This window comes from Eucalyptus grandis, chromosome 8 (genome assembly GCF_016545825.1).
Source record: "Eucalyptus grandis isolate ANBG69807.140 chromosome 8, ASM1654582v1, whole genome shotgun sequence".
NCBI lineage: Eukaryota > Viridiplantae > Streptophyta > Magnoliopsida > Myrtales > Myrtaceae > Eucalyptus > Eucalyptus grandis.
In genome coordinates this window covers 25871983-25885418 of record NC_052619.1, presented here as the reverse complement: position 1 = coordinate 25885418, position 13436 = coordinate 25871983, and the positions used below count along the sequence as shown (strand labels likewise).

At 37.9% G+C, this 13436-nt stretch overlaps 1 pseudogene; it reads left to right on the top strand.

Moving 5' to 3' along the window:
• Positions 1-2534: 2534 nt before the first annotated feature.
• LOC104433401 lies at positions 2535-3895 on the top strand (annotated as a pseudogene).
• Positions 3896-13436: the final 9541 nt, after the last annotated feature.

Here is a 13436-nt window from a genome sequence, read left to right as displayed (position 1 = left end):
GGACTCCTTCATCTTCACAGAATTTGTTGAACTCCCTTGAATTATATTCCGTGCCTCTGTCACTTCTTAGGACTTTGATTCTGCGGCCACTTTGATTCTCGACACGGTTCTTGAATTTCTTGAAAATAGAGAAAACTTCTGATCTTTCTCGAAGAAAGTAGACCCATGTCATTCTAGTGTAGTCATCAATGAATAGGATGAAATATTTATTTTGGCTGGGTGTAATTGTCCTCATCGGACCGCACACGTCCGTATGGACAAGTTCTAATGGTTTCTTGGCTCTCCATGTGCCTCCAGATGGGAAGGATTTCCTTTGCTGCTTTCCAAGAAGACAGCCTTCATAAACATCTGAATTTTCTGTAATGGCTGGAAAATCTCTCATCATATTTTTCTGATGGAGAATTTTTAGCCCATAAAAGTTGAGGTGGCCAAATCTCCGATGCCATAGCCACGAATCATCAAGTTGAGCTTTCATAGCTATATCTTTGACATATTTCCATCGAATAGGAAAATTCTTGTTCTCCATTTTCACAGAGGCAATAACATGATTCTTATATTTATCATAGATAGTGCATGTATCTCCTTTAAAGTATAAAGAATACCCATTCTGAATCATTTGCCCCACACTGAGTAAATTTTGTGCAAGACTAGGAACCAAATATACTTCACGAATGTATTTTGGGCCTTTCTTAGTTTCAACAGCTATAGTCCCTTTTCCTTTCACATCAACCGATTCACCATTACCCAATCTCACTTGTGTTTTTTCCGAAGTATCAATATTGGTGAATATAGATTCATCTCCCGTCATGTGATTGCTACATCCGCTATCAATATACCATGGATCATTCTTCTCATCTTTTTCCTCTTGGCCTATATAGAATAAATGATCTAACTTTTCTTCTTCCTTTTCTTTTCCTTTTTCTTCTTCAACATAATTCGCTCTATAATCTATTTTAGAGCGACAAAATTTTTCTATGTGGCCATATCTTTTACAAGAGCGGCATTGTGGCTTATTTTTAAACCAACAATCCTTCTCCAAATGATTATTTTTCTTGCAAATACCACAAACTGGATATTTTTCCTTCCATGTAGTTTCTCCTCCTCTTCTATTTTTCCATGAGCTTCTTCCACTATTTCTAGGATTATGAGACCGTATGTTCAATTTTGACTGAAAAGCACTTTCAACTGTATCTTCTTCCTGTACTTGCAATCGTTTTTCATATGCTTCTAAAGAGCCAATTAGCTCACTCACTGAGAGGGTTTTTAAATCCTTCGACGATTCTATAGTAGTAACAATAGAATTGTATTTTCTAGTGAGTGTCACCAATATTTTTTCAACAACCCTCTGATCAGTAATATCATCTCCATAAGATCTCATCTGATTGACTAATTGTTTCAATCTACCACAATATTCTTGAACAGTCTCATAATTTTTCATCTTAGAATTCTCAAATTCCCTTCTCAAAGTCTGAAGTTGAATAGTTCGTACCTGTTCAGTGCCTTGAAATTCTTCTTGTAATGTCTCCCAAGCCTTCTTCGCAGTCTTCACTCCAATTATTCTCGGGAATACTGTTTCTGAGAGTGCTTGCTGAATAAAATATAGTGCCCTTGCATCCTTTTGTAGTTGATCCTTTGGTACACTTGCACCTTCTTGCGAAATCTCATAACCACTTTCGACGATGTCCCATAAGTCTTGGGCCATCAAGAACGTGGTCATTTTGATGCTCCAGTAATCATAGTTATTCCCATCAAAGATAGGAATAGGAAATGATGATGAGGTCGAATTGGCCATAGTTTAGTTGTTTGGAAATTTGGATGGATAATTTTGGGAACGGATGGTTAGGACAAACGCCCTATACCAACCAAAGACGTGGCTCTGATACCACTGTTGGATTTTGCGAAAGCGTGTGTGTGTGTGCAAGTGTGTATGAAATATGGCAAGGGAATGAGAAATAAATGAAAAATAAATGAAGGCACAAACTGAATTTTATTCAAGAATTTTTGTGGTACAAAGGATAATGAAGAGCTGTTACTTAGTTTCTAGTTTGTGGTTCTCTCAGCTCACATTCTCTCATTGCTCTGTTCTGGTTGTTGTTCTTTTTCTATGCAGAGTACTCTTGCCTATTTATAGACAAGTTCACCGACTACAAGCTGCAACCGACTTTGACACTGTACAAGGATCAATATAAAATTCAGATTGCGTTCTTTAGCTTCTCCTTGTTACGGCTTCTTCAGGGTCTTCACGTTGCTTCTCCCTTTTTCTCCATTTTTCTATTCTTTGCAACTTCCAGCCACTTTTGTTGACTTTTCAACCAACTTTCAGCTGGCTTCTTCCTTCATACGTATACTTGCTGCCCACATAATACCAGAAAATTCTCCAACATATGAGAGTCTTCTTTTACTTGTACAAATTGTTGCTGCCGACTTCTTCCTTCTCCATTAAGCATACTTAATTCTTAAGTATGAGTAGTCTAGTGAGTTATAGAGTTTTCACCAAATGGATCATATTTTAACAGAGAGAAAGGAAGCAGCGACGAGGGAGCTAGCATGTTCTCTCTCTTCTTCCTCCTCCCTCTCCTCGCCGCTTCTGCTCTGCATCCGTACGGCAACATCTCGTGCCACATCAACTGCAGCGGCCACGCCCCCGCCGTCGACTCCTTCAACACCACATGGCTCCCCGACTGCTACTTCACCGGCGGTGCCACCGACGTCGTCTTGGAGCCCCTCCGCTTCCACCAGCCTCAGGAGAAGACGCTCCGCTACTTCCCCCTCTCCTCCGACAAGAAGAACTGCTACGTCCTCCCCGGCCTCCCCTCCGGCCGCTACTACCTCCGCACCTTCATCATCTATGACAACTACGATGGCAAGTCCCACCCCCGAGCTTCGACGCCTCCGTTGAGGACACCTTTGTCTTCAGCTGGCGCTCCCCTGGCCCTCCCTTAACCTCGCCAGCACCGCTGATGCCTACTCCGACCTCTTCGCCTTTGTCCGCGATGGCGAGGCCGACGTCTGCTTCTATAGCATTGCCACCGACCCCCCTCATGGTCGGATCCCTGTCGCTCGTCCAGGTCGATCCACTGTCTTATTCGCGTCTATGGGGCAGCGATTTCATCCCGGTCAACTACGGGAGACTAGACTGTGGCGCCAGTCAGTGGGGGCTGGGTTTCAGCGACCACGCCGACTACTTCGGCCAGTCCTGGCAGTCGGATTACAACGCCCGGATCGTCGCCACGCGTAAAATCATTGACGCCATCTCGATCGCGAGCAGCATTGCGGGGACCAATCAGCAGTCCAATTATTTCCCCATGAAATTGTACTAGACCGCAGTGATGGCCGATCAAATGGGGGTCCTGGAGTATTAATTGGAGGTGGACGCCAAGCTGGATTACCTGCTGTGGTTCCACTTCGTGAAGATCGATCCACGGGTGAACAAGGCGGGCCAGAGGGTGTTCGATGTCCTGGTGTACGGAGCGAACGCGACCAGGATCGATATCTATAAGGAGGTCGAGTGATTCGCGGCTTTCGATTGGCATTACACCGTGAAGAATTTGAGCAGTACTGTTTTGAATGTGAAGCTGGTGCGTGTTGTTGGTGCCCCATTGCTTAGCGGAATTGAGAACTATGCGCTGGTCCCTGCCGCCGCCGAGGCCACCCTCGCTAGATCTGGCGAGGGCTTGGTGGCCCTCGCCCACTGCCGATGATGGGTGTCCAGTCCTTGTTGGCCCTCACCAAGCCAGCCTTTCCCAAGTTCAATGGTCTTGAAAAGAAGACGAACAAGGGATGAAGAAGATGATGAACAGTGCAATCATCGACCTAAGAAAAAAAAGACAACCGAAATTTTTTTAAAAGAAATAGACAAAAATACCCTTGATCAAGCCATTGGAATATGAATTGGAAATGCCTTTGTTCATAGGTCAACGAGAGGGGTCCTTTTTTGAGACTAAATGACCATTTTGGTTCTTATTTGAGACAGACTTCACTCTATGTCCTCTTTTGAGAAAAAGAATGCACTTTGGATCCTTATTTGGGATTTTCCCCAAATTAAAAGCCCTAAAAAATTACTCAAAACAATTCTTCCTTTGTTTCTTCACATGTTCTTTCTCTCTTTCAAGTCTTCATTTCTATTGAGAGAAAAAAAACTAAGCTCATAAGACCCACCCCTCGTTAATCAATACTCACGTATGACACAAGGGTTTTGATTCTCCATCATCTTTTCCCAAGTTTGTGATTTACTTCGATCTCCACTTATGTTTAATTGAGGTATGTTTTATTCAAATTGATGCAGCTGATCCTTCAATCATCCAAGAGAAAGCAATTGCATTTTGTTGAAGCGACATGTCGATAAGGTGTGGGCATGTAGTGGAATATCACATCGATAGGAGCGATGATAATGGTAGGAGAAATTTTTTGTTTTTTAAGTATTTTTTTTTTTTTGCTTGTTTTGTTATATTTGTTGATGCATTGTCTTCTTTCGTCCAAATTAATGCGTATTAGTTGCATCTATTGCATTTTTTAAATTGAATTGGCTGCTGTCATGGTCCTACATGTTGATAGTGGTCCCTATTTTGCAACTTTGTTAATGCTTTCATTTTATTTTATTTTTGTAGCGTATGTTTTGTCATTAATGACCAAAATTCATGAGCATGACATGGAATTTAAGTGTTGATTTTCTTTTATTTATTTATGGTTTTTGAGTTATAGCACATTGACGATGCCAAGGATAAGATCCCTCACCTTATCAGCAAAAATCGTTGGTTTTTGGTGATATTCTTGCACCGGAGGCCTCATAAGCATAATGATTAAGCTTATTGACCACACCAACGATAAAGTCTCTCACCATAGCAAGGGCACTTGTGTGTCCACACAGGAATCTGAATGCAGATTACCAAACAACTAGCACATAAGACATTTTAAGTCCATAATGCTCGCTTTTTGTGACAAATAACATCCAATAAAATATGAATAGATGGAAGAGGAAGAGGGTATATAGTCACTTGTGTGACTAGTTTTTCTTTCATGGATCGGGCATGAAGTTGTTTCTAATGTATAAATTCAAAGAAATGAGAAATTTTTCTAGAAGAACACTTTTAAATGATTAATCGGTATGCCAATAGCTTATTTTCTTTTACTTCGGAGTGAAGGATCTTTCCCTCGAGTAGGGCCTTTTTCATTGGATGCTTGTTTGGAATTCATTTGCTTAGTGATGTTATTCCTCGTCAAATCAAAGTATAAGTCATTTTCAAAAACATTGGATACTTCAAACAAGAATTCGTAAGCAAGACTTCGTCTAGGTTTGAAAGAACACATTGCATTGAAATTATTTAGTCCAAAAAGAGGATTTCCGCGTTTCTACTTTAATGAAAGAATGACACTTTGACAGCATAACGTGTCCACTAATATTAAATGATGTAATAGGCATTGCGTCTAGAGTTTAGCTTATTTTGTTACTATCTAAATTGATGTTACAAATGAACATCATTAATATTATTCGAGCGCACTAACTTTACTGACCATCATGAATTCCATGTGATTAGACCAAATCTCTTCTTTTTTTCATCGTCATTTTTGCTTAGTGAAAAGCGCAAGAAATAGCTTGTCACTTTCGTGCCAGCTTCCCTCCATGCAACTTTGCTCCACGCCTCCATGCAACTTCGCTCTGGAAAAAAAAATGAAGTTGATTTTGATGGGCAGGTGGCCCCTACCACCCGTTCCTTCTACATGCTCTTATCTAGAGTGAATCCAAGGCTTGAGTCCGCATTTCCGTTACAAAAATGCCCCTATTCTGATTATCAGAAATATCATATGCTCATCAATTACCGATCATTTGATCGGTTGATGAGCTCAAGTCTTTATCTTACACTAATTTAATCATTTCAGATCTTTCACTCTAGGTCCTCTTTAAAAAAAAAAAATAGCCTCGCTTTAGGCCTTTATTGAAAATTTTCCTTATTATTTTTTAAAGATGCTCCATGATTTCATCTGAGAGGACTTAAAAAGCTACAATAAGCCATGACTTCAATCGAATACCTTCAACCAACTTTCTGAAAACGACCCTCAATGCCTGTGTTGCTCCTTTGGCCACAAAACAATCAACTCGTCCTATTTCATTTTCAGGACTTAAATAAAAATTTGCCATGTCATTAAAGAAATAATCCACACAAGAGTCAAGTGGCACATGCCCCTCAGCATTAAACCAAAACCATTTGGGACGGTGATGATCCTTGCACTTCAAATCATTTTCACAACCATCCGATATCAATGTTTTCACTTTTTTGGAGAAGTAAAAGTCACGTAACTATTTATTTCTGTGATTTTGATCGAAGGGACTTCGAAAGACTAATACACCTTATATTCACATGAAAGAAGTTTTCACACCTATCCTAAATATAAAAAAAAAGTAGGTCTATGTTGACCCTAATTCACATTTGATAATTATAAAGCTCACTCAAATATGTTACTTATTATTTAAAATTATATCTGTTGTACTTGAGTATTTTTTATTGGATTTCAAAGGGGTAAAAGGACTGCATTACCCTGCGACACAGGATATTATAAGATATTTTAGTAATATTAGTGCGCGCGCGCCGAAAAAGTTAATGATTTGCGCGTCCAACTTTTCTTCACTGAAGATCCAATTTACTGCATCGCTTTTCTTCACTAAAGATCCAATTTACTGCATTAGTTCGATGTATGATTGATATTGTTTAGCATTCATTTATTGTTAACTGAATTATGAATAAATTCGACAAATCGATAATTTTGGACTCTAAAATCATCATCTCCGTCGCCACGTTTACATCGAGATTTACTCCCGCTGGTTTTTCATAAAGCAAAAATCGTCAAACAATTTTATAACCTTCTGCAATTTCGCCAGTGCCCCGCATTATATTCCCCCAGGCTCACAATAGGATAAAGGCTATTTGATTTGATAAAGGTTACAATGCACTGATCCTCTACTTCCCACGCACCTCCCTGATTTCAAACCGAAGATAGACAGATCTTGTTCCCACTGCATTCTTGACTTATGAAGGTTAAAAGGGTTTTTTCCTTTTTTTGAATCTATGGCTTGGAATTGGTGTTTCCACACTGTAATATTGAGTTGGGCGGAAAGATGCAATCCTACTCCTATATAATACTCTATAATTGTTAGTGGGGAGCTTGTTGGCTTTTTTAGAGGGCAGAATGGATTAAGATCAGATGATCCGTCTCCTCCAATTTTTTTTATGATAACAGTACAAGTTTTCGTTAAAACTCTGCTGATGAGAATGGAGATGGAGATTTACACACAAGAAAATCGAGTTTACGCACTCATACTTCTGTTTGGCCATTTACTCACTCACACACTTTGCTAATAATCGTCTGATCTACTTGAACGGAGATAAGGAGTCATTTCTTATCTCTGGTCAAAAACTCGACCTCTAAAGGACGAAGATGTTCGGAGCTAAAATTAGGGCTAAACTGTTAAGTGACTTCTTGAAACTCAGTCACTTCAAAGCTAGTTTAAACAATTGGAAAGCGATAAAAAATGCTCCTCAATGTCATACTCGAGCTGGAAAGTGCATGAATGTGGCTTTAGATGGAGTGATGAGACTCCACAAATCCAAGCACAAGAAAATATTAAATTGTATTAGAATTGCAATTACGATCAAATGAAAGAGTTGTAATTGAAATGACATTGAAATAAAATCACAAGGAAATGAAGGTACAAAGAAAAGTAAAGAGAACTCTCAGAGATAAAAGGCGCGTTGGTCGATTTACTGCTTCAGCGTCTTTAATGTTCTTCAAAGAAAGTGGCATCATATCTTTCTACTTTGCTTGAAATTCTCCTATTTTGTGGGCAACCACTTGAGCAAATGAACTAGCTTAACACACTCATTGGGGGGAAAAATAAGTAAAATTGGGTACTAACACAGGTATATTTGATCATTTTTTTTACATGGTGTTCAACCTCATGCGGTCATTTGATACGTATCTCTACAACGTCATGAAAAAATGAGCATAAAAAATGACATCGCAAATTTTTGTATGTAAAATTCATCTATATCACAAGCATAAATATTTGCTCGTCGCGATTTTTGTGGATGGACTCGTGACATGCGTGACCCCCACCGCGTGATTCTAGATATTAATCCAATGAAGTAGGGCATAAAACAAGTACTTACAATAACGATAAGTTTCTAGCATAAAAAGGCGAGCACACAATGAACAGTAAAGAGGGGGAAAAAAGTAGAAAAGGCCCAAAGCAGTTCACTTCCCTTCTTACGACTCCCTTGAAAAAAATTCTGATTGATGTGACAGGGTAAACCACCATAAAAAAAAAAATTAGAGCGAATTGAATTGAAAGCACATGCATGATTACGTAATGGTCATCATGCCTTTGCTGAGGGAGGCTGCTTTTTAATTTGAAAAACCGGAAAAGTTTCTCAACAAAAAGAGAAAATCTACTTTCTAATTTGCTCCTTTCGCGTGATTCCCATTCGTCATCATCGCATCCCCTTTTTTAATCCGTGAAATGCGGATTCTGACTTAGTGGGACCTTTTACCCGCCACTTCGACCAAGAAAACTTTGAAAGCCAACAAGCTGTGATCTCGACCAAATATTTTTGGGCGAGCTTCCCGAAACGAGACCCAGTGCAGGTGTCACTTCTCTTGCTGCAAAATAATCAACACGGTCAATTTCTCTTGCGGGACTTAAATATAATTTTACCATTTCATTAAAGAAATATTCTTCATGAAAATCGAGCAGAACTTGCCCCCGAGTACGAAACCAAGCCCCTAGGACAGTGACGGTCCTTGCACTTCAAAGCATTCATCATCACCATTCGCAATTTCATATTTCCTTGAGGCTCCAATAATGGATTAATGTAAATCAAACCATGCAAGTATTTGCAGTAAAAGTCTCCTACACGTCATATTCACCTGAACCAAACATTCACAACCATCCTCAAGAATTATAAAACTAGGTCTGTGTGGACCCTAATCTATCTATAACAATGTAAGTGTGGGACGTGTAACTCTCCAGCCATGATTGTCAAATTATGCCAATTTCTTATTGAGAAAGAAGATAGGAAATTATGTTGTGATTGTGAAATAGACACTAAAATACGTCCAGATTATCTCTCACCATACTTAGGCACCAAAAATTCTCAATCTACAAAATGATGAAAGATATCAAAACAAAGGTTTTTAATTAAACAGAGTAAGCAGATTCTACACGGTCACAACTCGTCCACTTACACGTGCTTAAAAGTCTTTAGTTCTAAGAACTTATTTTGCAAGCCACACTAGCAATCAGCTTCCAGCCCACTTTCCTTCAATTTGGTATGGACATCTCCAAAGTGATGGAGAAAAGTTGCTTTTCTTCGATCATTGATTTATTTCTACAATTTGGTCTTGACATCTCCCGTGTTCCTCCGAGGAGCTAAAAGCCAAAAGATTCAATCAAACATAATGTAAGATCACATCCAATGTGCCGTGCTAGTTGCGCTTACATTTTTTACAAGACCCCCACCATCAACTTTAGCCCTACGCTTCGTAGCCAAAGGTCTACGGCATTCAACCATAATCAATAACTTGATGCCACAAGTTTGAATATATATTTTTTTATTCATGACAATTTACAAAGGTTTGCAATACTACGTGATAACAAAGAACATGATGTCGTTAAACGTCATTAGAATATGACTTTTGTTAGGTTGGACGTCCATTTGTTAGTGCGTAAAGTTATATAAATTTTCCCACAAAAAAAGGGAAGTTATGTAAATTTCGCTTCCATTTTATCGACGGGCAGAACATCAAATCTTGTGCACGATGGATTGCAACTGACTCAAATTCAACGGTTGAAGTTTTCTCATCTCAACATGACAACAGATATTTATGTGGTATGGTACAGCATTGTGCCTTGAAAGTCTCCTCTCTCTTCTTTTTTATTGTTTCATTTTTCTTCTTTTTTTGGGTTACATCTCTTCCTTTATTTTATTTGTATTCTTCTCTATTAGACATCTCCATTAACATTCTCTGTTTAGCTCGTCATTGGTCTTATTTATAGATAACTCCAACAAATTGAGTAACATCGGCCAGTGTCCCAAATTATATTCTCCCACATCATGACTAGACAAAGGCTATTTGATTGAGAAAGCTAACAGTACACCGACGCTCTACTCTCCACGCACCAAAAGAAGTAGCAGAGTGACAACAAAACTTGAATTAATGGACACCACTTCCATTCACATGTTGTTTTATTCAATGGGTGGGGACTCCATCTATCTGAACTCAAATGTACATGAATGTATGATTCCACAAAGGTCCGATGCATATAATCATTTCAATCATGTATTACATTCTATTTAACTAAGTAAATTATACACATTGTTTTTTTCACACAAAATTTGATGGAAGCATACTGTATATTTCATGAAAGTGCCAATGGCTCCTTACTAGAAAATCGGATGATCAGTGACTCTTTTTGCCAACAGTTTTTTGTTTTTTTTTTTTTTTGTACAATACTAGTACTTGCAATATCCCTCATGTATACACTTTGCAATCAAATTCTTGAGAGATCAATCTTATGAGAGCATTTCTTTGTAAAAGAGAGTTCCGTGCTTATAAATGAATGTTGGCTTCATCGTAAACCAATCTTTGTTCGAGGCTTCAAGTATAGTTGATTAGGTATAACTCTTAAACAGTCTCTAAAAATTAAGTGGGCACCCAATTGGACCACTATAAAATGGTTCCACATTCCTCTATCACTACTCCTTTTTATTTATAAGCATATAATGTATTAAATAAATTGCTTAACTTATATTTGTGCATAAATACTTAATACTATGGAGCATATTCAACATTTGGGCAAAAATATTGCTCGTGTTTATTTGAATTTTTAGAGCTAAATATGACAACATCACATGTTGATAAATTAATAGAGTTGATGATACATTTTCATCACAAATACATAATTAAACAATAGAATGATCAAAAAGTGTCGAAGAAGGAACCTAATACATTTTACGTGCCAAATTCAAAGAGGCACATGTATACTTTTGCCCTTTTCCCCACATTTCATAAAGCAATAGTTGTTAGACAATTTTATGACCTTTTGTAATGGAAATATATTGAGCTTTTTATCTAGTTGAAAATAATGCAATTGGTTCTAATGTATAAATTCAAAGAAATGAGAAATTTTCTAGAAGAAGACCTTAAAAAACCTGAAATTAGTACATCTGTGACAAATTTACCCCGATTGATAATAAAAAAACCTTAAACTGGTACATTTATGACAAATTTATTCTAAACTAATTTATTCGACCCGCAAAAAACTTAAAAATGGTAAATTTGTGAAAAATGTACTCTCACAAAATTGGATTAATACCACAAAAAATCACAAAATTTTTAAATTATGACAAACGGAGCGTAAAATCCCAAATTGGTATACCAGTCAACTGTCATGTATCATTTAACTTAATAATTTGACGGTAAAATTTAACGAAAATTAACAAAGGGTAAATATGTCACAAGTGTACCAGTTTGGAGTAAATTTGTCAGAGGTATACCAGTTTGGGGTTTTTGGTGGTAAAAAGAATAGTTTGGGGTAAATTTGTCACATGTGTACTAGTTTAGGATTTTTCAAGGTATTAATTCGCTTTTTAATTTGAAAACCAGGAAAGATTCACAAAAAGGAAAAATCTAATTTCTATTTGCTCCTTCAACGTGATTCCCATTTGTCATCATCGCATTCCCTTTTATAATCCCGAGTAATGCGGATTTCTTATTTAGTGGGACATTCATTTTGACCGTTCCTCACCGTTGACGTCACAGACTAAACAAGTCCTTAAAAGGCTCAAAAGAAAAAAATAGATGAGAGATCCGTCTAGAGGTAGAAGACTCCGTAATGTCACCCATATATTTCCTCTCTGTTAGGAAGATAAAGATAGACAAGAAATAATAGAGCCTTATGATAGTGAAGGTAGACAACATAAAAATTTCGATTCCAATTACTATTAGATAAGCAAGTAAAATAACCTCCCGCGTCTGAAACGAATGAGGGTGGATGAAAACCTTCCTAACGGCACTGTTACTAAGCTAACAGGCTGGTCCTTACTCCTTTGGTTTAGCAACAGTGCCGTTTTGATCGTTCCTCATCATTGTTGTACGTTTCTTTTTGACTATTAAGTTTTTCTTTTTTTGACTTTTGCTCTGCTTCGAGGTTCGTAATAATTATAATGAAATGAAAGATTGCCTTTCCCATCTTACTTTACCCGATGCTGCAGATTTGCTACTGGTGGAAAATACCATTACCTAGAGAGGCCCTTCCCTTTTTATGTACTCATCTACTCGTAATTTGGCGGAAAAAACTGTTACCTAGAGGCCCTTTCCCTTTTATATACTCATCTGCTCGTAACATACTCTTGGCTTTTTCAGTGTATCAAAGAACATAAATATAAAGTATCAATCATTTTCATTTTGGGCTTTATCTGAAAATCAAATGGCACCATATCTAAATTCATAGAATCAATCTATACAATACTTTTCCTTAAGGATGTAATTAGACTACAAATGCTTAGATGCTAATTCTTTTGTCTTGGCTACATGCCAGCATGAGATCAAATTCGTATTAAATGGTGTTTGTGCACCGAGCCGAAGTATGATGGCATAAAAGCATTCGTCCTCCTTTAATACTCAAAAAGGTAAAGGTAAATTGAGCATGAAGGCCATGGTCTTTTGTCCCAGTGTACCGGTTTTACATAAATGGAATTGTGGGTTGTAAGGACAACACCCCAGGAGAAGCAAATAGTGATGCAGTCCTTTAATGTGAGATCGTGAGCTGAAAAATCATTGGGAGGTTCTACTTGCTATTTGTCCCGAGTCAACATTTTTTTACGGAACAAAACTTATTCAATGGAGTACAACATAGTACATGGTTTGTATTCTCTTTTTCTCGTACCTCATGTTATATATATGTGGTTCATATGATCCCTTCAATGGTTACTACCTATTGAATCACCGTGTCTCTTCACAACGAGTATGTGAAATTGCAAAAATTGCTAATTAAAAGTGCAATCACTGTGTCTTTATTTGGTGGATCCTCTTTAGGAATGTCAAGATTTATGTTTTCCACGCGTGCCCTAACTGTGGCTGCATCAACCCATGTGCGATTCACATGCTAGATTTGGAAATTTTCTTCCCTCTCTTATTTCACGCGTGATCTTACTTGGGCTGCTATAATCCCAATGCATTCACACGCTGGATTCGGAAAAAAAATTTCTCTTGTGCAGAAACTTTGGCTACATCGATCCAAGTGCATTTGCACGGCATATCTGTCCATCGCATTTCGATGATATTGCACGGAAGATTCTAACCATGAGCTTGATAATTTCAAGTGGTGTCATTTCACATCAATATTTTCACTTTTTCAGAGAAGTAAAAGTCACATAATTCTT